The sequence below is a fragment of the Lissotriton vulgaris genome, chromosome 8, assembly GCF_964263255.1.
Source record: "Lissotriton vulgaris chromosome 8, aLisVul1.2, whole genome shotgun sequence".
NCBI lineage: Eukaryota > Metazoa > Chordata > Amphibia > Caudata > Salamandridae > Lissotriton > Lissotriton vulgaris.
In genome coordinates this window covers 850,424,044-850,449,112 of record NC_141696.1, presented here as the reverse complement: position 1 = coordinate 850,449,112, position 25,069 = coordinate 850,424,044, and the positions used below count along the sequence as shown (strand labels likewise).

Sequence of the window (25,069 nt, the reverse complement as noted above, 5' to 3'; positions counted from 1 at the left end):
GCGGAAACCGCCGCCTACCTTGTGGCGTTCCACTCGACCAGGGGGCGTGAGCCTAGGCCAGACTCTGCCGTACTCGAACGGCCTCAAACGGCCCGCTCTTTGCCCGGTCTTCGCCCCGGTCGCTCCCGCGCAGTGGCAGCCCCGCCCAGTTATGTAGGATGTTGACAGGGCAGGGGGCGTGTCCGGCAGGGAGAGCGGCCACAGGTGTTCCGCGCAGGGACTCCTGGTCAACGGAGTCCCTGCTAGGCTGCCGGTGCGGGAGGGGTCAGCTGGTCTTCTCCTCTTCTCCCCAGGTGCTCCTGGCGCAGCGGGACCCGCGAAGCGGGTCCGGCAAGTTACAGCGTTTCTTTCCCCTTTACTCGGGAACAGGCGGTGAGTTGGCTCCTCAAACGGACAGCACGCAAACAACAAGAAGGTTTCCCACAGGCTGGAAGCACTGGACAGCTTTTGAGCTGTCAGGGGGCGTGTCCGGCAGGGAGAGCGGCCACAGGTGTTCCGCGCAGGGACTCTAGGTCAACGGAGTCCCTGCTAGGCTGCTCGCAGCCCTGCCGGTGCGGGAGGGGTCAGCTGGTCTTCTCCTCTTCTCCCCAGGTGCTCCTGGTGCAGCGGGACCCGCGAAGCGGGTCCGGCAAGTTACAGCGCTTCTTTCCCCTTTACTCGGGAACAGGCAGTGAGTTGGCTCCTCACACGGACAGCACGCAAACAACAAGAAGGTTTCCCACAGGCTGGAAGCACTGGACAGCTTTTGAGCTGTCAGGGGGCGTGTCCGGCAGGGAGAGCGGCCACAGGTGTTCCGCGCAGGGACTCCTTGTCAACGGAGTCCCTGCTAGGCTGCTCGCAGCCCTGCCGGTGCGGGAGGGGTCAGCTGGTCTTCTCCTCTTCTCCCCAGGTGCTCCTGGCGCAGCGTTTCTTTCCCCTTTACTCGGGAACAGGCGGTGAGTTGGCTCCTCACACGGACAGCACGCAAACAACAAGAAGGTTTCCCACATTTAATCACTCTTTCATACAGTCAGTCTCACACCTACTAAATCCTTCATCCAGACACTCATACATCCACTCATTCTTCAATATGTAAATTATTAACGTTTACTTAATTGTATTTTAACTTTTCAGAAACACACAGACACTGGATGATGTCATCAGTGATGTCATTTGAGATTTCATCAGTGATGTCATCAGTGATGTCACTGACTATGTCATGAATGATGTAATATGTGACATCATGAGCAGTGGATTGCTGGCGCGCGAATTATAGGGAGTCCAACTAACTATAACGTGGGAATTTCAATGGTTTTGTATGAGTAAAATGTTCAGCTAACGATAACTGGTGTGAAACCTATGGTTTTTTCAGTGAATTTCAAAGGTTTTTTAAATGCTAATTCCTAACTATAACGAGTGTGAAACCTATGGTTTTTTCAGTGAATTTCAAAGGTTTTTTAAATGCTAATTCCTAACTATAACGTTTGTGAATCTTATGCTTTTTTTAGTGAATTTCAAAGGTTTTTTAAAAACTAATTCCTAACTATAACGTTTGTGAATCTTATGGTTTTTTCAGTGAATTTCATAGTTTTTTTAAAAGCTAATTCTTTTGTATATCGACTTTGTTATTAGCTGTTTTTTACAACAATTAATTATATATTTAAAAAATATATATATTTGTTCAATGTATATATATATATTTTTTTACATTTTTTCCTGGTGCGCTCAGGGTGCGCGCACCGGTGAGCTTACCCGTATCCTTTCGTCTTTTAGCGCTCCGGGTGCGCGCACCGGTAAGCTCTCTTGAGAGCACACCGAGAGCGCTATTTCTGCGTTCGTAAAAAAAATATATGTATGAAATGTAAATAATATTGCAAGACATTTAGTACCATACTTATTAAAGCAGTATTTTTGAGTTACAAAATGAAAATGATTTTACATTTCCGTAAAGCGATCAAAACGTCACTCAAGAGCGCCGTGTAAGCGCCCCCAGAAGCGCCTACGTTCCCGCCGCGTAAGAGCCCCCGGAAGCGCTCCGATGCGTGTAGCGTAAGCACGTCAAGTCATGTGACCTTAAAATAACTATTTTCATTGGTTGCTAACAGTTTTTTTACAAAGAATGAAATCCCCACTCATTTCCTTCACTTCTTCTTTCACTTTTGTGACTGCAAGACTTGTCTTTTTGCTCTTGGATCATTGTTGGATTACCATGGCTGCCAGAACATCCAGCAGCGAAGATGACACAGAGAGATTTATTGATGAAGAGGTTCCTTAGCCCCGGGTAAAAGAACACTTCACATGGAAGTTTTTTTCCATTCCTGATGATAAAAAAAAGTAAATGCTAAAAAGGTGGAGTGCCGAATTTGTCACACTGTCCTCTCACGGGGTGACCCCACCAAAAAAAATTTCATTTGGTAACTCCACCTTGATTCGCCACGTCGAGAGGAGGCACCCCCAGAACTATGCCCGGGAGAGTGTAAGAGCTCTGGCACAAGAGGCTCCCAGGGATGGTGCCTCTACTTCAACCGGAGGACCAACTACATCGGTGTGGGGGCGACCAGAAGAGCTGATCCCTAATATTCAGCCTGCTTTTAATGAAGCTGTAATTAAATGCAGAAAATTTCATCAGCTACTTTGTTATGGGGAACAAAGTGTTATGCTCATGGTTCGAGCATTAGACAACCACCGCTGCCAACCCCACTCCTAATTTTGATTATTTTTTTTTGCTCCTGTTGAGCAGTTTCCCATTCCCTGTTTTAGTTTTTGTTCCAAAAAAAGGAAAAAAGAAGAAAGAAAAACATTTCTTTTCAGAACTACCTCCAATTCTCATCAAAGAGCTGTATTCTTAAAAAAATGAAAAAGAGTAACTGAAGTGGAGTGCAGTGAGAGAAGAGAGGAAAATGAGTGAGAAAGCAAAGAAAGGGATGAGAGGGAAAGGGAAGTGAAGTAGGGGGACTGAAAGAAGGTGAGTGTGGGGAACGAGAGTGAGGAGAAGGAGAGTGAACATGGGGAACGTGGATAAGTGAAGAAAATGTAGTAAAAGAACGGTGGTGTGGAAGGGTAAGAAAAGAGCAGTGATATTTAGGAAAGAGTGGAGATACAGACTGGATAAAGACAATTGAGTGTGAGACAAGGTGAGTAAGGCAGTGAAGAAACAGAGAAAGTGAAAGAAAAAGTAAGAGTAGAAGACTGAAGGCCTCTTTTATAAGGCCATGTGTCACTTTTACGCCGCCGGTGTGCGTCACTTTTTGTGACACACCAGTGGTGTAAAAAATCCACCTTGTTGAGTCATATTTACAAAGTGACGCATCTAGGTAGATGCGTCACTTTGTATACCCCTGCGCCACATTATACCTGCGCCAGGTGTAATGTATGCAAAGGGGGCATATTAATGCAAGAAAGGGTCATGGAAGTGACGCAGTGAAATCTATGAGATTTTACTGCGTCACTTTTACGACACTGTTGCGTCAAAATCTTGCGCTTGCCTCACAGCAGGCGTAAGACTGACGCAGGCCCTTTCACATGGGGCTGGCCCCATATGAAAGGATGCATTGCTGGAGTTGCGTCACTTTTGTGACACACTCCAGCAAATATATATATATATATATATATATATATATATATATATATATATATATATATATATATATATATATATATATATATATATATATATATATTCACACAAAAAACAGGTTTCAGGGGTGTTATAGTTAGTTGCACATTTCACTTGTACAAAACCATTAAAATTCCCCCGTTATAGTTAGTTGTACTAACTATAACTCACGCGCCCGCAATTCACTGCTGATGAAGTCACATATTACATCATTCATGACATAGTCAATGACATCACTGATGACATCACTGATGACATCGTCCAGCGAATGTGCTTTGGTTCGATATTTAAATATGTATTATATATAAATAGCAATCTGCCTTGAAGTCTGAATTGATCTATAAGTGTCTGAATGGAGAATTTAGTAGCAGAGTGAATGACTATCTAAGTAATTAATTTAAAGTGTCTCACCAATGGGGAACGTGAGAGGGTTTCCAATTCCCCCATTGTCCCGCCGGCTCCCTGCCTCCTGCCTCCTGCGGGAACCAGTGTTCTATCAACATCCAAACTCCATCTGTGTATGTACCCCCTAGGACTTGCCTTCACTACGCTCATGTATGTTTGTGGTAGCGCATGCGTGTTAATGTTAATAACATAGGAAGTGAACCTTGAGGAATTATTCAATATAGTACTTATTAATTACTAGTTGTCACAAAAATGAACCCATTAATTATTTAGACAAAGTTATTTTTATCAAAATATTTCATTTTTCATATGTCAAGTTCATTATATTCACATCAAAATACATTTTTGAGGAACATATACATCAGTTCAAGCACATTGTATAAGGCAACACAAAACTACTACTGTCAAAGTTCAGCCGATTTTACAGTAGTTTCTTTCACCATTTTTACACATATATGGACACTACATTTGATTTGCCATACAACAATAATTCATAATCTTCTGAATAATTCTGTTTCATATAATGACATCATGAAAACACAAATGGTGTAGCAGCGTCGACGTTTCGGTCTCTCCCAGTAATTTCACAGAGACCATCCTCAGGACAATTGTTGTTGCAGCCACAATTTAGGCACTATGTACAACTCAGTCGTTTATAATCCTCCGATAAACCAAACAAGTCTCCACTAATTACTCATAGGACTCTTCAGCATGTATCATCTAATTTGAATAACTGCAGCTTTCGACTTAATCTCTACTCTGAATCACAAGATTCCGGCATCTGCGTGTTAATGTCACGCATGGGCACAATACGTCCCACCATCTGGCTATGTTTCCCTAACGTATTTTATTTTATTTGTGCATGCTCAATTACAATATGTCCTATCACAGCTCTCACACCCAGTGACATCATGCTCAACCAATTATCGTTCTGCAAAGTATTTATAACCTTCCAACCTTCTTCAACTTTTCCTATTCAGCAGTCACAGCCATTGATAATGTTCGTATCCACTTCCTCCTAGGTGAGCACTTTTTTTAAGGATAATTAAATTAATTATTCTGAACGATCTTTAAATACCGCGTTAATGCAAATTTTTGTTCGATTTGACAATGTTGTTTTTAAGCACGCTTTCTTGCTTTTTTATATCGTTAAAGTTGACTTCGGAACTTTTAATTTGCCAACCGCTACTTGGCCGTACCCACAGAAGTGTGTACGTGCTGTTGAACTTAATGCAATGTAGTTTTTCTCATGTAAGTAGAGCGTCACGTGCCCCATGCATTGCAAAAGTAATGTTTTCGGCAATAGTGTATTTTAGTACGGTTTCCAGCTCTTGTTTATCAAATAACTTGCCTTGTTTGGCGATGTTTCTGGGCAAATCACCTAAATCACTTAATCCTGCCACGTTCCTTTAATTTGCCAAGCGCCACATGGCCGCTCCAGCAGCAGTATGCCAGTATGCCACGTGCTGTTCAAGTTATTGTGATGTAGTTTTTCTTGTGTAAGTAGTGCGTCATGGCCCCATGCATTGCAAAAGTAATGTTTTCGGCAATACTGTATTTTAGTACGATTTTCAGCTCTTGTATATAGAATAAGTTGCCTTGGTATGCGAAGTTTGTGGGCAAATTACCTAATCCTGCCGCCTGTCAATTTTTAAGAAATGCGACACGTGCTACTTCCTTCCCATACACTGCACATGTAATCGATTGGTCAATGTTGTATTTTAGCACATTCTCCATGTTTTTTCAATAACGTTAAACTTGATTTCATATTCTTTGTTCTGTGTAAATCAGTTAATCCTTTTCACTTTCTTTAATTTGTCAAGCGCCACATAGCCATTCTCGTAGCAGTGTGCTATGTGGTGTTCAATTTAATGCGATGTAGTTTTTCTCGTGTAAGTAGTGCATCACATGCCCCATGCATTTTAAAAGTAATGTTTTCGGCAATAGTGTATTTTACCACGGTTTCCAGCTCTTGTATGTAGAATAACTTGCGATGTAGTTTTTCTCATGTAAGTAGTGCGCCATGGCCCCATGCATTGCAAAAGTAATGTTTTCGGCAATACTGTATTTTAGTACGATTTCCAGATCTTGTATATAGAATAACTTGCCTTGGTACGCGATGTTTCTGGGCAAATCACTTAATCTTGCCGCCTTTCAATTTTAAAGTAGTGCGCCACGTGCTGTTTCCTCCCCATACACTGCACATGTAATCGATTGGTCAATTTTGTATTTTAGCACGCTCTCCATGGTTTTTTAATAATGTTAAACTTGATTTCTTATTCTTTATTTTGTGCAAATCACTTAATCCTGCCACGTTTCTTTAAATTGCCAAGCGCCACGTGGCCGTTCTTCCAGCAGTGTGCTACGTGCTGTTCAAGTTAATACAATGTAGTTTTTGTCATGTAAGTAGTGACCCACGTGCTGCTTCATCCCCATGCAATGCACATGTTATCAATTGGCCAATATTGCCATAAGCGAACACACGGGGAAAAACCATTCAAGTGCACTGAATGTGCAAAGTGCTTTAGTGAGTTATCAAGCCTTTATAGACATAAGCGAACACACACAGGAGAAAAGCCATTTAAATGCAGTGAATGTGTGAAGAGCTTTAGTCAATTATCAGACCTACAAAGTCATCAGCGAAAACACACGGGGGAAAAACCCTATCATTGTAGTGAATGTGACAGTAGTTTTCATGGCTCTTCAGCATTAAGGTATCAAGTGGAGGAGCCGGGAGCCGAGCAGACGTGGATCGTCTCGGCTCCCGGGTCACAAGCTACTCAACCCTGGCTCTGGGCTGCTACGGCCCTTCTTCTGTGCGCACCTTTTTTCCCCACGTGAAGCGGAGCGAGTGGGGCTTCTGTAGAGCATCGGCGATTGCCCCTAGATAGGCGGACAGGTCCGATCTCCGGATGAGTGTGAGGAGAGGATGGTGGCGCTCAAGATGGCGGGCGGCACCTCGCCTTCGACTCCGCCGACTGCGGCCGCCGCTGGGAGGTAGGATTGAGACCTGCCCTCCCCCGGCCTGGCCAGACTCTCGCTGACTGTAGCGGCGGCTGTTGATGGGAGATGGCACCATCTAGCCCTACCGGGACGGCGACACTCACCGGGGGAATCATCCCAGAGCCTGCCTGACTCCAAGATGGCGGCCGGCGGCGACTTTAGAATGTCGATCGCCGCTTCCTCTGGCTCACCCCTGCCTCTTCCCGGCCTCTGGTCTAGCCCCGATCTCTCCGCCTGATTCCAGGCTGTCCCCCAGGGTGGGTCCTTGCTCCATCAACTTTGCCGACTGGGCCCAGCAATACCCGCCTCCAGCCCCGAACAGCGTTCGGTAAAGCAACTTCCGAGGGGGGGCCTGCTTGAGGGGACCCTGGCCCTCGCGCCCCGCAGCGCCAGCGACTGCTTCTGCTGGGCACAGGTCTCCCGAACCGTTCCACCACCTTCTGCTGCCTGTGGCTGTGTCCGGTACGCTGTGAGGACAGTGCCTCTGGTGAACTCTGATGATCGCAAGCTCTCCAAGATGGCGATGCGCCTCCTGGGCTCCCACCTTCTCTCCTGGACTTCTCGACTTGCGTGCTATCCTGAATGACACTTTGCTGCTGTTTTCGGACAGTTTTCGCTGGACTCTAGCCCTTCCCTCCATACCTTGCATCCCACCCACCCTTCCTCTTTGCTGTGACTGCATCTTTGACCTATTGCAATAATGCTAAGCTTTGGTATTCGCTGAAGTCCTTACACCATATACCACCCCTATGCGTCTCTTAGAGTTTAACCAGTCATTTCCCTTCCTATGTGTATGTAGTTGACTCTTATCACTTGTGTTTGCAGTGGACCTTTGTACTCTCTACCACTCCTATGTGACCCTTAGAGTATTTCCAGTCATATCCCTCCTGTGTAGATAGAAGATAACTGTATTGACTAGTATCCTATGTGATTTTTAGATTGTATCCATGTGTATCCCCTCCCTGTGTTTAGAGATATAGCTTTAACGACTAGTCGCCTGTGTGACTGTTGGAGTATAGCCAGGTGTATCCCTTCCCCCGTGTGAAGAGATAACCCTATTCACTAGAACAAAAAGAAATGTGTTCCTTATGTAACGTAACTGATTCTATGTAAAGTGCTTTGATAACATGTAACGGAACTGGTGCTATGTAAAGCGCTCTGATAACCTAATCGGTTCAAGTTCGCGCTATATAAAACTCTAAAAATAAATAAATAAATAAATAAATAGCATTTTAGCACGCTCTCCATGTTCTTTAATAACCTTAAACTTGACTTGCTCCCTGTTCTACCTCATTATACAGATATCTCAACCATGGGACGTACTGGTTGCCAGAAGATCATTATTCCTGCCCATGCAAAATCCCAAGTGGTCGTCAACAACTCGACACACCATATCCACTGACTGCTCTCCATATACTATCAGCCGAAAATTGCAATGGACCTAATGGAGTTATCAGGTTTGACTTTAACATTTCATGATAGAAAAGCATTATGAGATAGGCATTTGTGTATTTCATATGTTTGCAGACAGATAACTGTGCTTTTATGTTTTCGTAGAGTTAGTGGGCATGCTAGTATGAACAAAACGAAAAAAAGCATGTCCTCACGATTTTTTTGGCCCAATATGTAATTTGAAATTGAACAATATATCAGTTATATTTTTTCTTGCCTCTATACATTTTTTCTGAATATATAAATCTCCATTGTGATAGTCTTATAGACGTTTGTTTCTGAAACCCATGTTTCTCATTTAAATGCATGTTACACATTTTCAGTCTGCTGTTGAGAAAGAAAGTGAAAATGTTGTTTTGAATTTTTTATTTGAAGACGTGTGTTTCAATTTTCCTTGATGTTTATTTCTGAATTCCTAGATCATTGAAGTCCAAAAAGGGTTCTCTCAGATCAAGGCCAGGAGTTTGTGAATGAAGTGAGTGACCAATCTCGGCCTAACATTTGTATAATGCAATGCTTTTTCCTATTTTGCTTGCCAAACATAATTATTTCTATTTTTTACGTTAATTGAGAGTTATCTAAGATTTTACAAATAGAACGTTCTGTAAGTCCAATATATACTAATAAATACGCCGTACATGTTCAGAGAAAAACAGTTAATACCTCTGACAAATTGAAAGTGAACAACAAGGAAAGGAAGCATTTTTGAGCATAGGTTTAGTGGACCATATAGTATTGCCGATATGCAAGAAAAGCTTGAAAAATAGTCAATAATGCTAGCAAAATGCCTTAGCGTACAATTTATAATCTCAACATGTTAAATTAAAATTAAATATTTACCATAACCATTCGTATGTCTCTAAAAGGATTTGCAACATATATTGAAGCGTCCCTAACATGACCAATGGCAGTTATTGATATAATCTAACCAAAGATAATAGAACAGCTACAACTGTTATGTTTTTTTCATTCTGGTAATGATACTTCCATTATGGTGTTGTATGGCATTTTAGGACCCTAGTGTAATTTCACCTATTCATGCCCTTATATATTTACATATCACCTTGCCCTAATATAGGCATAGAAATCATAACCATATTTAGGCATAGCCCATGCAGTCCAAATACAGGCATGGATACTTCCACTAGTTCCGAAAAGTCACAACAATTTCTTGGAAAACTCTGCTTCAGCAGTTAGGGACTTCCCCTTGCTTGAATATTGATTTGTCCAAGAACTCATGGAGTTTTCAAAGAACTGTCATTCTTTGATGAAGTTATTATGTCCAACCTTACATCAAACTCGGCACCTTCAAGGTATAAGCACACAGTGGTTTGGAGCAGTTCGACTATCTACTTGCCTGACGCAGCTCGTTACAGCAAGTGATGAAGGAAGCTGACCCTCCAGCTGACGCACTGAGAGAGACGCTGTCTTCTCTCTTGCCGAGAAATCCAGCTCCAGTGTTTCTGAGCTCCCCTTGTGGGGTGTTGGGAAATCGAGTCCCGAGATAGAGAGATACCAGACCTCCTTCATTATAAAACCAAGGAATGAAGCAGATTAGACCATAAGAGAAATCTTGGATAGATTCTTGGCGAAGAATTCTAAACCTATGCTACACCATACTTACTTCTTCCCTCGTACTAGACTTAGGTTAGGTACATTTGGGTAGGCGTATTATATAAGCACCAATTGAGGACTTTTAGTCTTTATTTATTTATGTATGGATTTTATGGCTTAGAAACCATACCATGCTTTTAAAGTATTGTTTCATAATACTCTTCCTGCTGTACGCATTATACTTTGCAGCCAGTATTACAAGTGTAGCAGTTCTTTTCTTCTGCATTCGAAAGAAGACTGTTCAATAAATACTTTTTATTGAAAACGCCCGTCTCTCTATTTCTCTGCACCTCTGGTAAAACGAAGCATGCACGATTGACTGAGTAAAATATCTATCTATTGTTTCCACGACTCTGAAGATACGTTTTATCTTGGGGAAACAAAGTTGTCATGTTTATGCAGTTGTCATAAACTATTCCCTTCTTGTGTATTCGAGAAAGTTTCTCTTGACCTCTGAGCTAGCTGGCACTCACAATTAAGTCTAATATATTCAATAGAGACCTAGTCGACATAAGTCCTACGTCGATTCTATAGGATATATTATTTCAATGCGCAGAGCCTATTGGGAATATAGGAACTACACTACATGGTACCCAACGTTTGGTAAGGCACTAATTTAACGCTAGATACTAGAGTAACTCAGTCGTGCTCTTCACAGAGACCCCTATTTCCCGTAAAATACACCTATAGACGTCTGGAGTGGGTGAAAGGATAAAATATCCGCCAAAACTGAGTAGGACAAAAATCCTATGTATTAGTTTTTGGTTAGTTCAACGTTGAAGGATACAGTGTTTCAAAATATTGTGCACCTTATTTTTGTTTCCTTGAAAATTTGCTCTGCAAACTGTCATTTAACAATGTCGCTTAACAGCTACAACAACGAGACCGGTGGAGCTGCAGCAGCAGACCAACCAGGTTTAGACATTACAGGCTTTAATGATGCATAGTCATACGTCGATTCTATAGGATATATTATTCCAATGGCAGAGCCTATTGGGAATATAGGAACTACACTACAATGGATGATTGCTTTTCAACCCCAATCCTATAGAAAACAATTGTTTTTATATACATTAAAATTAAAGTTGGCCATTTGTACAACATATACATTTAACATTTTTTTTTTCAGTTTGCAGAATGTTACACAAATCTGTAGCCAAATGCCGAGATTGAAGAAACTATGGGGCATATTACCAACAACTAGCGATAATTATCGCTATGTTGTCTTAGCAGCAATATTATTATCGCAGAGCTCTGCCGATTTTTATCGCAGATAAACCTTGCTAATATCAAGGTTTATCTCAAAAGTGATAAAAATCGGCCGAAATGCATGAATATCGCTGAAAAGTCTGCGATATTCATGCATTACCGAGCTAATGCTCTTAGCCATGTTATCCACCTACCATTGAATAAAATGGTTAAGAACTGCTCTGGGCAGGAGTTAGCTTTTGGAGATATTCGCGCTTAGCGCAAATATTTCCAAAAGTAGGTAATAGGAGGTAGCAATGTTAGCGACTGTTTCTAGTCGCTAACATCTTGGCACGCCCACTTTGCATGTCATTAGTATTGCTGACATGCAAAGCGGGCCCCAAGATGATCGCTATCTCCTACTAGGTAATAGGGCGATAAAATTATCGTCGCTTCAGCGGGAAAAATTCCCGCTAAAGCGGCGATAAGGCCCTTGGTAATATGCCCCTCTATCCCCCTGTTCTACCTTATTATACAGATGTCTCAACCATGGCAGAAACTGGTTGCCACAGGCTAAATGAAAATTGCAATGGACCTAAGGGAGTCATCAGGTTTGATTTTAACATTTTATGATAGAAAATGTATAATACCCTAGTGATCTCATGATCTTCGGATTACTTGGTACTTTGTTTTGTCTTTGAATCTTTTTTATAAAAAGACACATATTAAATTTTGAACATATTATAGTAAGATATTTTAATTATGTTTGTGAATTAAAAATTATATTTGTTATCCTGCCATATGAAATTGTTTTGAATAGTTGTGACTGTCCTATGTACTAGATGGGTAAACGCCTGGATACATGTAAAAAATATTGCTAATTAAGTTTACAATTTTCAGCATTGCTGTTATAATCCGCTAATGTACCTCTTTTTTCATTTAGCGTCTGATGAAACTTTCTGAATTGTATGCAGACAAAAAGACTCACAAATTTGTAAGGATAACGTTAAGGTTCTTAATATTACTAAATGACAAAGTTAAAAAGTAACATATATAAGTACTTGAGGGGTTTTTGTTGCATATAATCTCCAATTCACACTGGTGCGGATGGGTCTGATGCAGGGTGGATCTCAGTATAACTAATGGTTTTACAAGGAACTTTTATGAGTTGCGTCCGCCATGTTGGTTCACTGGCTATACACCCTTCTTAGTAATAGAGTCATTTCCACTTTGCCACTGACTGGAGACAGTGCACTATGTTTAGCATGTAAATAAATTTAAGTTAGCGAAACAAAAAAGTAATGATCTATATACAATCCGTACAGAATAACCAATTAATTTTCACATTCTTTCAAACAGGCACTATGTTAAGAATACTACCCATGGGTGCACATTTCATGCATAGAAACAAATGTAATATCCTAGTAACCTTATTCAGTTTATACATATAAGAATTGTATGTATTAATACTTTTCTTTCCATGGTAAAGATGACTTCGCATGCTAGTTGTAAAGTTACATAATTTGCATACTCCTGCCATCTAGTGTTCTGTCCAGATTAAGATAAGTAGTATTTCTTCAAAGAAGTCCTTCAAGTTGGGAGTAAAGTCACTCCTCGTTTTTTAATTAGTCAGCTTGGGCATCGACTCAATTGTTACATACTATTCACACATGAGGTTCATAATGGAGTAAGTAAGTGTAATACAGAGTAGTCAATATGTATGTAAAATAAATATTAACATGAAACAACCACAGGTGTTGGTGAGTAGGTAGAAGGGCACATGTGAGTCAATATTTAACATTCCAAGAATAGAAGCTGAGACTGATAATGCCCTAGGTATAGACCCGTGTTTGCAGATTCTTACATAAGTCAAAAGCTAATGCTTGATTAGCCAGTGCTGTATTTTAGCACTCTCTCCATGCTTTTTAATAACAAAAAGAACAAAGCTAAACAAATGTTTCAGAATCCCTACTGTAAGGATGTTCTATGATGCAAGCAGACCATAACTGTGGTTAATACAAAGTTTCGAATGGCTGCATGGTCAAACATGAGGCATGTACCAAATTGCCCAAATTAAGTTTACACTTTTTACCATAGCAGTTAAAATGTGCTAATGTACATCTCTTTTACATTTACATATTATTGAACAGTTCTGGTTTGTCTACAACCCAAAAATTTAGACATCAACTCAATTGATGCATTTTGAGTTAACACAAACAAGAATTGTGCAAATTTTATGTTCAACACTATTGCTTCAAAGCGCCCTTTCATACACCCTGAATTTTTAATCATCACTAGTTTGATTTCATCACTGATATATATAAAGTCATTAGTTACTCCTATGGCAGGCATTAACAATCCTGAAGGCTGACTGCTGGGTTTTCCGTGAGAGGATGCCCATGCATGAGCAAGAGCTCTCATTAGCTTTCAGAATATATTCTCCCATGGTGCACTGTGATGTATGTATTACGTGATGTGATGGAAGTGCGGGAGCACGTAATGTAATATCCATATTGGACACGGTTGGTGCGCAAATCTTACAATTATTTTTATTGTTGAAAAACGTATTTTTATTAATTTAATATAAATATTAAGACAAGAGATTATCTGAATATTGTTTAACTTTATTAAAAAGTACATCACTTTTTAATGCAATTGCGTAAAGTTGCGCTGGGTGCATCCTACGCACACCCCACGTGACCTCAAAAAAGAGATTTCATTGGTTCATCACACTTTCTATTGAAGGACTCCACCCATTTCAATAACTCTTCTTAGAATATTTCTTAGGAAAAAACCTCCTGAGAAGATATACTGCTCTTTCTTTTTTGGATTACAAATGTATTTAAAGATACTATGGCTGCTAATCCACTATCATCCTCTGATTCAGATATCTCATCAGAGCAGGAATTTCTTCCTGAACCTCCACCAAAGTAAAAATATACCAGCATTCTATGGAAATTGTTCACCTTTCCACCTGGCTTAAAAAAGGTGAATACAACAAAAGTTACTTGCCACATATGCAAGACTGTGCTTTCAAGACGAGACCACAATAAAAAGTACTTGTGTAGAACTGCAAGAATACGGAAGCACTTGCAGACCAAGCATCCGGTCAACTTTGCAAGGGAAGAGTTAAGGAGATTGAGAGAGACTCCTCCTGCTTCATCAGAAGGCCCTGGTACCAGTGTATCAACACTATCAACCTCTACTGCACAACCTAATATTCGTTCCCAATTTAGAAAACTTAGAATGACCTGTATAAAATATGGACGGCTGATAGCATATGGAGAAAAGTCAGTGGATCTTTCCACCAAGCTTTAAAAAGGGCTGGTGTTCTATCCATCTGTGGACCCCTGTGTATCTGTGTACCCTCCTATGTCATGGGAGATCTAATATAGACAGGTTCAGTCTGTCTGCTGCTGCTCCCGTATTTGCTTGTGACGACTAGTACATTCCATAGTTCAGACATATATGTAATGAACTGAAAAGAGGAGATATAATTTCTTCAACCCCTGTGGGAAATCCTTAACCTGCAACTGAAAAAAGGTTTGTTGGGCGATTTCCTATATGCAGTAATGGCTGACAAATGAACTCTGATTGAGGCATATTTAAGACCTGCCCTAGCTAAATAAAAGAGGTAAGGAGAAATCACTTCTTCCTTCCCCTTTTGTAGGGTCAAAGTGATTTGCAACACACCATAGGTAGATTCTCTTCCACTTAAAATCGTATGACGCTCTTGTGGAAGACCTCTTAGCCTCTTTGAGAATGTGCATGCAGTCCTGCAACAGATTTAAGTGTCCACATTGTAGGACCTCAGGAGCCATGCTGCCAAGTTCATTGAGGGAAGGCTGGGATGGAGAATCTTCCCACCCATCTTCATCAGTAAGTCCGCCCTGTAAGGTGGTCTCCTCTGGGGGAGTACCGACAACTGCAAGTCCTGGTTTGTTTAAGTTACAATGACATTTCAGGACGAGAAAATACCAGACACAAAGTTATGTCTCATTACAGTCTCATACATAAATACATACATACATAAGGGAGAGGATACTTTAATTCTTCTTCCAAGTACATTTAAAATGATCTAACATTTATAAAAAAGGCAGCACAGTTTACATTTCCTTTTTACCTTTTTTACCTCACAAGGAGTGACCTGTCCATAACACACACTATCACATTCATTCAGTCATTACCAAGTCCTGGTTTGTTTAACTTACAAATGACATTCCAGAACGAGTAAATGCCAGAGACAAAGTAAACGGAGGGAGCAGGACACAGTTAAGAGATAGTTTACATCCCTGGGATAGTGCCAGGCGTGGGCGAATTTTGCGAATTCGCAAATTTGCGGATTAGCGAATTCGCGATCCGCAAAATTCGCGCATTTGTGCGAATTTGCGGATTGTTTTTGCGTGTTCGCGGGCGATTTGCATGTTCGTGTTTTTTTTTTTTGCCCCACTCGTTTTTGTGCCATGCTGCCCTGTGCCCCACTCGTTTTTGTGCCCTTCACCCCTCTGCCCCACTTGTTTTTGTGCCCTTCTGCCCTCTGCCCCACTTGTTTTTGTGCCCTTCTGCCCTCTGCCCCTCTCCTGTTTTATTTTAGAATGGCGCCGGCAAGCTGCCAGCGCCATTTAAAAATAGCTACTAAGTTAGCTTCATCAGGAAGCACTAATAGATAAAATAAAGCAGGTGCTCGAATTCAGTTAAACTCGAGCACCTGCTTCTATTAGTGCTTCCTGTTGAAGCTAAACTTAGTAACTATTTTAGAATGGCTCTGGCAGCTTGCCGGCGCCATTCTAAAATAGTTACAAGCTTGAAGCTTGAACTTTTGCCCCTCGGATCCGTTCTGCTCGCGGATTCGCGGATTTTCGGCAAATTCGCAGGAGTTTGAGGATTGCGAATTTGCCGAACATCCGCAAAATCTGCGAGCGGAACGGATTTTGCGCCCATGCTTAGATAGTGCATGGGCAGGAATAAACAGTTTGTGGTGACCAGTACGTCACATGGTTGACACATCTGGAGCTGGAAAAGGGGGATATACTTTCTTCAACCACTGTAGGAATATCCAAACAAAGAGTTAACAGTTTTATGTCATCTATGCAACATACCATCACCAGAAAGTCTTCAAAAAATACCTATAATTTAAGAAGAAGCAAAGAATCAAAATACATAAATGACTACAATCTGGTTATTCTGGCCATGTGGAATACTAACATGGATATTCAGTACGTTGCAGACAATTCCATTGCTGTAGATCGATATATAACGTCCTACATTACAAAATCAGAAAAAACGGAATTGAAAGAAATGTGGGAAGACATTTCTCATGACCAGACTCTAAGTAAGAAATTATACAGTTTCAGTTTGAAGATGTTATCCCATCGAGAAATTGGAGCATATCAATGCTTAGATCGATTATTATCGGAAAGTCTATACTCCAAATCTAGAAGAATAATTTGGGTGAGTCTAAGTCTTGTTGCAATAAGCAATCGAGTAGTGAAATCTGTTTTAGAAATTGAATATTTAGCAGGAAAAGATCTAGAAAGTAAAGATATTTTGAAAACGAATATGTTGGACACATATTACCCAAACAGAAGTCATCATCTTGAGAACATGTGTCTCTACGAAAGTGCTGCAAAATTATTTGGAGATTTTAGGTGAAACGCCAAATTTTTCTTGTATTTGTCGTCGCCGAACTCACTACAAAAATTAGACTAGGAGTGTTGATCTGTATTCAAAAAAAGTGAAAAAACTAAATAATGATACGTGGAAGGAATTTGCAACTTATTTGTTGGTAGAGAATTGTTTTGATTTGGGTTCTGATCAGTATATTTGTAAATATTGTTATAACAAATTAGATGAGAATAGAATGCCTCCTAGAGCTGTGCATAATAATTTAGAATTACTTGCTATTCCTCCTGAACTGATAGATTTAAATACCTATGGGTGTATTCTCATTCAATGTGTGCACACGTCTCAGGCTATTGTTCATATGGAGCCTAAACAGGTAAATTGCCTCCTTCATATTTACAAAGAGGATTAAACGGAAGAGTTGTATATTTACTGTTAGATTTAAAGAAAGAATTGAAACTATTGGTGTAGACAGTGTAGAAAGTGAACCACTAGTTATTCTTGTTAATATTGTGCCGACTAAAAAAAAAAAAATCTGGCAGGAGTTAGTGGATGTTCGGAAAGTGCAAAATACAACATTGTATTTGATAAAAAACAATACACACTAAAATAATGTTTAAATAAGAGAAGAAAACATAGTTTTAGCATATGATACTGAAACATCAAGTGGACAAATTAAAAAAGTGGATATGTTAAGATGGGAAGAAATCTATTAACATTACTGTGGACTCCTATGTGTATGTGTAGTCCCCTATGTCCCAGGGGAGCTGATATAGACAGGTTTTGGTTGTCTACTGCTGCTTGTAACGACTAGAACATTACATAGATGAGACGTCTGTGTAATGAACTGGGAAGCAGAGATATACATGCCACCCCCCAGGGCTGGTGCTCTATCCATCTGTGGAACCCTATGTATCTGTGTACCCCCCTATGTTATGGGGGAGCTGATATAGACAGGTTCGGTCTGTCTAATGCTACTCCTGTATCTAATTGTGACGACTAGTAAATTCCATAGTTGAGACGTCTGTGTAATGAACTGGGAAGCAGGTTCTATTTGTCTACTGCTGCTTGTAACGACTAGTACATTACATAGATGAGACGTCTGTGTAATGAACTGGGAAGCAGAGATATACTTGCCACCCCCCAGGGCTGGTGTTCTATCCATCTGTGGACCCCCAAGTATCTGTGTACCCCCCTATCTCACAGGGGAGCTGTTATAGACAAGTTCTGTCTGTCTGCTGCTGCTCCCATATCTGCTTGTGATACTCATTCCAACTAGTGGTACTTGTTGAGGTGGAAACAGCAATGTATCAAGCTCAAGAAGAGGTAACAAACTTAACAAACTTGGAAGAACAACTAAATGTTGAGCAAAAACAAATATGTGAGCAAGTGAGACAACAGATTGACCATAGATTACTTCAAGAAAAGAAAGAGTGCTCATTCACGTCATTTCAACCAATCCAAATGTACATGAGTGGACAGGCTGGAACAGGAAAACGTTTTTTAATTAAAGTAATTACAAGTTATCTACAGAAAACAACTGAGTCACATGTGTCTTGTGTTGTTACTGCTCCAACTGGGTTGGCAGCACACAACATTAAAGGAATTAATGGACCTAATCCCAACCTGGAAAGTAAAAAAGCACGAAAAGACATGCCGCCTCTGTGGGTACCACACAGAAAGTCTGTATCATCTATTGTGCACTTGCAAGACCCTAAAAGCCAAAAGAAGAACTATGCTGAAATCAGTTCTAAACGTCTTAGGAATTCGCACCTGTAGGCAGGCGGTCACAAGTTGGTTGGGTGCATCTTCGAACATTCTAATATGCCGTGGATTAAAATTTATGACTCTTGTAGAGACATTACTATCAAAAATTGAAACGGATCAAATTTTGAATCTAGAAAGCGATCGTGTTTTAGGAACTGTAAAGTTTTGATGATTTATGTAATTTTATCTTGTTTTTATAATTATGGTTATTTTACATGTATACTTTAAGGTTGTGAAAAACCAAATAAAGTCAAATTTGAACATTAAAGGAATTAGTTTATATTGTTTACTAATGCTAACAGTAGAGCATGAAAACAAATTTGAATACCACAAGCTATCTGGAGAAGCTTGTTGTGAAGTTTCAACATTTTTTTTTAAAACAGATTTTATTAGTCAGGTAGCACATATCAAGCAGCCCCCTGCAAACCAGAGGCATCTGCAAAAACATTGCAACAAATTTTTCATTTGCCATTGACTGTTCAGTTCAAAGTCTTTCAGCCCCCAAGTAACCTCTGCCCCAAGTACAAGAGTGTATAAAAAAAAACCACCCATACCCCCAAATCCCCCCTCACCCAACTCCCCCCAAACACCCCTCCTCGGTCACACAAGCCCACAGTTCCATATTCACAGTTATGCAGAATAACAATATACAGTAAGGCAATATGATAATGACCGGATGACTGTGTGAAAATTGCGCTGAGTTAAAGAATAGTAAAGAGCACTCCAAGAAAGATAGCTCAAAGGATAAACAAAAACAAATATATCCTGAGCTTAAATTCATACAAGTGAATGTCCTTATTAAATCAGAACAAAATAGACAATCGTTTTATGTTTATTTTATATAGACTGACTACAGATGAGTTTGTGATTGGAGATAATAATGGAGAGGCCACACCTTACCTTATGAATATTTTGCTTTTACAAGTGAGTCATATATCTGCACTCATTCGATTATTTGACACAGTCCCTTTGCTATAGAGATGACTGAACACTGTTGACCATTCTACGTTTATCCTTTTAATAGATATATTGACTTTGGGAAATCTTTCCATTGCGATTTACTACTTGCTCGCTTTCTGTTAGTAAAGAGTTCTAATTCTTGGCAGGTGAGCGTGCCGTGTTACATTAACCTTTCTCTCTTTTGCATGTGGATTTTATGTATTCCATTCTGGTCTTTAGGTGTACACTGGCATACCAGCTTTCTTTCTCCCCTAATCTCAGTTTCACTTGTTTATATTCTTATTTGCGTAATTAATCCAGCAGGATATCTTACCACACATTTTGTCACCATTTCTTATTTTCACTCCTGGATGTTGGTTTTACCCTATCACATCTGTCACCTTATTCCTTTATATATATTTTTTGTGTTTGTTTCTATTTGGACTATCTCCTTCCTCTGCATAGCTACACCAACTTCTATTAGGGTGTTAGTTTTGGAATTGGTGGATTTTGAATATGTATTTTGAGTTCAAACAAAGTAATGTTTTCCTGTTTTATAATATTCTAGCCCTGACGAAGGCCTTGGTTGACACCAAGAAAGATGGAACACGTGTTGGCTAGGACCAAGTTTGAAATACTGAAGATTAAATGAATAACAATATACAATGGGGCACTCACGGTCCACCCCGCCACCCCATCAGCCCATGCCTTTGTATCTATATGCAGTCTCCCCCTAACCCGGCAGTACATGCTTGTCTGCCACAGGGGGGTCCAGCCACAATCTCCGATATTCTGCTCACCTATTCCAGATTTTATAGTGCTTGCATGGGCACCCCCTGGCCACAAAAATAGGTTGTTCCAGACCCATGCAAAAATCTAGACAATTTTTCCAGACCGCCACCAAGGGGGCCCTCGTCGCCTTCCATGCCTGTGCAATGTCTCGTTTTGCTAAGGTGACTCATTTTGGAAAGCAAAGGAACAAACTTTATACTTGTAGAAATTAATTTGAAAACATTCAATAAATATTCACAATAAATAAATACTGCTAATATGCATTGTATCACATGCTTTATTAAAAATAAATAGGGAGAGCAGCTAACATGCTGCTCCCCTGAGGAAAAGTAATCTGCCTTCCTATTTGGAAGAGAGAACAAATTTCCTGCTCTCTTTTCCAAATAAGAACGCAGTTTGCAATGACAGGGTGGGAGCCGCGACGCTCCCGCCCTGCCATTGCAAACAGTAGTATCCTGGGGTGGACACCCCAGGACACTACAAAAGCTGGCGCAGGGGGTGGCGGTCCCCAGGGCTTTCTGCGGCCTCCCTCCCACACATTAAAAAAGCCCTGGGGTATAGATCTCCGGGGCTGTGGGGGTCCTACAATCCCACCACCCTCTTTAACAAGCCCCAGGGAGGTGGTGGTCCCTGGGTCTGCGGGGAGGGTGGAGGTCCAGTGAGCCCCCCTTATATATTAACTTAGAGCCCCGAAGGATGGCGGTCCCCGAGGCAGTGTGTGGGGGATTGGGCCCCCCACACTATTTATTTTAAAAATGCCCCCGGAATATGGCCACCACTAACCTTTTCAACGGCGAGACCCCTTGCTTCATTTGTTTTATTTTTCAACACAAAATGCGCGGATGGCTGCCAACAGTACCTGCTTTCGAATGTTTACAACCGCTTGACAGCCAATTAGAATTCAGCGAAGCCCCAGGGAGGTGGCGGGGGGCATTGAACCCTCCGAAATATTAACTTAGAGCCCCGAGGGATGGCGGTCCCCAGGGCAGTGTGTGGGGGATTGGGACACAATTTATTTTCAAAATGCCCCTGGAAATTGGCCACCCCGGGGACTAAAAACCTTTAAACCGCGAAACCCCGCACTTCGGTTTTTTTATTTTTTGGTGCAAAATACGCGGATCCTACACGCACCCTGTGATTTAAAAAAAAAAAAAAATTCCTTGTGCGACCCCCTGAGCAGGCCTACGGGGTCAGAGTCTGTCTACCCTGCCCCCTTGGCGCGGTTTGCACACATATTTCACTGACTTCCTCAGCCTCGCTTCTACTGAGGCACAAAATGGCTTCCAAGAGTTCCTGGTTTTGAATGTTTGCAACCGCTTGACAGCCAATTAGAATTCAGCGCATGATCAGGACAGAGGGCTTATCCTACAATGCCAATTCTCGCACAATCCGCTGATCCACAGCGCCAATAGATGTATAAATGACTTTAACGCTAATTTTCTCAGTAACTATTGAATAGATTAACACCAGATAAGCAAAAGGCACAAGTCGGAACTGAGGACTACCTCTCTGCCACATTTCGTGTAATTCCGTTCAGCCGCTCAAGCAGTAGCCATGTCTAAATGTCCTATGGAAAATCGCATGGGGAAAACACATTTTGGGGCCCCCTTTTTTCCCCGGCCCCCGCTTCACCAATCACCCCCAAACTTTTAGGGAAGGAGCGGAACTGAGCTGGCCAAAAGTTTGAAAACTTTCAAGAAGACTCCTCAATCAACGCCAAAGTTATTGGCAATAGAATGTTGCGGTTTTCCTATGGATAACAGGTCCTAATATTATATATATATATATATATATATATATATATATATATATATATATATATATATATATATATATATATATATATATATATAAAAATTATGGCACAATTGAATGGGTTTGCTTAGATTGAGCCGCACATCTTAGGTTGTTAGGCCAAGTATAATCGTGACAATAGGTCATTAAGCAATTGCAACTACGGCGAGGGTGCTGAAGGTATGTGACACCTACCCACCAAGGTGTCGTTTCCTTCCAAGATCCAAAGGAACTTGGGTCACACATGCAAAAATAGAATACCTCAGCACACCCTTCTCATTATTTCTGTAAACGGTAGTCTCAGTGTTACTTGACACAATTTTGGCAATCTCAGTGCCCTATGTGATTCAGTCCAGGAAAAGATTATAGTCTCAGGAGGTAATGATATAATAGTCCAAACAGGTCTCCTTGGATCGGAGTTTGTTTATTCGCATATACCACAGGAAGAAAACAGCCGACGCGCGTTTCGCCCACAGGGCTTTTTCAAGGCTGCGAACAAAATATTGATATATGTCCATCAGGAAAACGTTCACTTCCATTAATTTATACTAATAGTGTACTTCTCATATTCATGCAACATCACAAGTGTTCCTGTTAATTAACTAGGCCATCCCGTGATGTGTGCTAGGATATACACCATTCTATATTTGCAATTCACCCTGGTGCACCTGAACTCCCAGATTACACCTATCTGTGATGGTGGAAATAAAAAATCCGAAAAAGTGATAAAAAATGAGGGAATCAATCAGAAAGCCAAGAAAAATTCGTATAAAATAGGTGATGTGCTTAAAATGTAGTAAAATAGGATGGTATCGTGACAAGTATCTATAAAAGTTAAAAACAGGTGGGAAAGAAGACCTTTACCCTATGCAAAATATGCAGCCACGATGTATCTCACCTTGTAGTTATTTTCCTTCTAGTGATTAGGGTCCACAAAAGATATTTCCAAATATAAGTATTTTTGAATCCAGTCAGTCACAAATTACGAAATAAGTCTGCTTTTGTCATTCACTCTGAAAATGTAACAAGGCCATCAGTTATTGTCTATAATATTAAAAGAATGGGGTCCAGTAAACCTCAAACTAAATTCCAGCCATAAAAAGTCTACACACTCAATGAAAAAAATATAAATAACTGTATTACATCACCAATTATGCTGACTAAAACATACGTTGGTATTCACTTAGTACCACTGTTGTTAGAAACCGAAATTAATAAGAAAAGTGCTGATATAGCAGACAGAAGTCTTACCTATATTGTAATGAAAATATATCCAATTAGAGAGAATGTATTGATTTCCTTTCCAAATAATTAATCGAAAACCCAATTTAGATGGCATCCAAACCCAAGGTGTGGGTTTTATTCCATGAATCTTGATAAATCCAAGAATAAATCTGTACCAATAATTAATATTTAGGTGTTAGAAAAACCCAGGAACCAAGCATAATTGTAAAGTGTTAAAGCGGCATCGCAAGACAGCATGTGAAAACAACACGAAAGATTCGAGCTTAATGAAGTCTCGTTATGTATTATGAAACCATACAACACAGATGATCAAAACACGCTGTTGCTATCTAGTGAATGCCGTTATTCTAACTATATTAGAACAAGGTACTTCTACAAGTAGTATACATGGATTCTTGTTGTGCGCGATAAATGTATCTAAGGGGAGACGTGAGTCCTTATTAAGAAAGCTGAGTTGTCAACACGGACATGTTGCACCAACCGAAATCGTGCACTAAAGCGCGTTATAAAGTTAAACAAGTTAGTCTCTAAATTTTTACACAAGTGTCCCGGACCTCACTTTGAGTAAAGACTTGTATAGCATGCCGAGATATCCCACCGGCCATTCCTCGACAATGAAAAAAGGTCCTAACGGCGACACGAGCCTTCAACAAGTCATACACCCATAAGTTAAATGAGCCGCCAATCTCCTCTTACCTATTAGACAGCAGCGGGGGCAGTGTAACGCGCCCAGGTAAATCCTATACGAACACGCGATGCCGGTTCCTGGCCCCAGTTTAAATACGTAATATCGGTGCGTCCCAACTATCATGGACACAGAAGAGGGACTCACTTGCAAAAGTTAGGCAGGCGATCCCATAACATTGGGCGCCATTGTTGAACGTGTATCTTGAATAGTAAATTCAGTGACATTAATTGAAAATTTTTAAATAGATATCAAATTACACAGAAAATGAGTACAATTAACGAATAATGATTATTAACAGTTCCCTCACGACTATTATGAGAAGAAAAAAAACGGTGACTCAATTAGGTCACGAAAAAGGGGAATATCGATTAAGTGAATTATTTCTCCTGTTGGAGTATGGAGTATTGCAGGAAGTAGGTTCTTACTATTTATTCTCACCATTGTCTATCAATCCTCAAGGGATCCATTTCCACCAGCACAGAAGACGAATACTGGGATTCCATGTTCACCATTACAATCTATGTCTTTATGACAAACGATCTTTTTTGTCAAATCACAAGACTCAAAAGAGAAAAACAGAAATATAAGGCATATCATATTCGAAGATCTTCCCGACCTTGTTAACATTGTCTTAAGTGCAACATTAAATAAAACATGTAAGTCCTTTCCTTTGTATGCATACATATCATATCTACTCATAGGTGACCTATGGTTGTTGTTACACATCTAGAATGTATACATTTCTATTCCACTACGTTCTTGTTAAGCACTGATACATGTTCTTGGGTCTCAAAAAATGTTTTATCATATATTTGAATCTCATAGTTTTTGTTGCTTACAGGAATTCATGTAAATCCTTCACAATATTTACCCCACATTCCACTGCTCGTAGCTTGATGATCCATAAGCTCTCTTTTCTTCGTAGGCATGCCAATTTGTCCCCACCTCTTGGTCCTAAGTTGATG

The 25,069-nt window shown here is 40.5% G+C and overlaps 1 protein-coding gene across 1 annotated transcript in view; it reads right to left on the bottom strand.

Annotated features, from left to right (window-relative positions):
- The window catches only part of LOC147698095 (acetylserotonin O-methyltransferase-like), a 371,292-nt gene that overhangs the window by 20,801 nt on the left and 325,422 nt on the right, over positions 1-25,069 (bottom strand). The gene's annotated exons all lie outside the window — the stretch shown is intronic.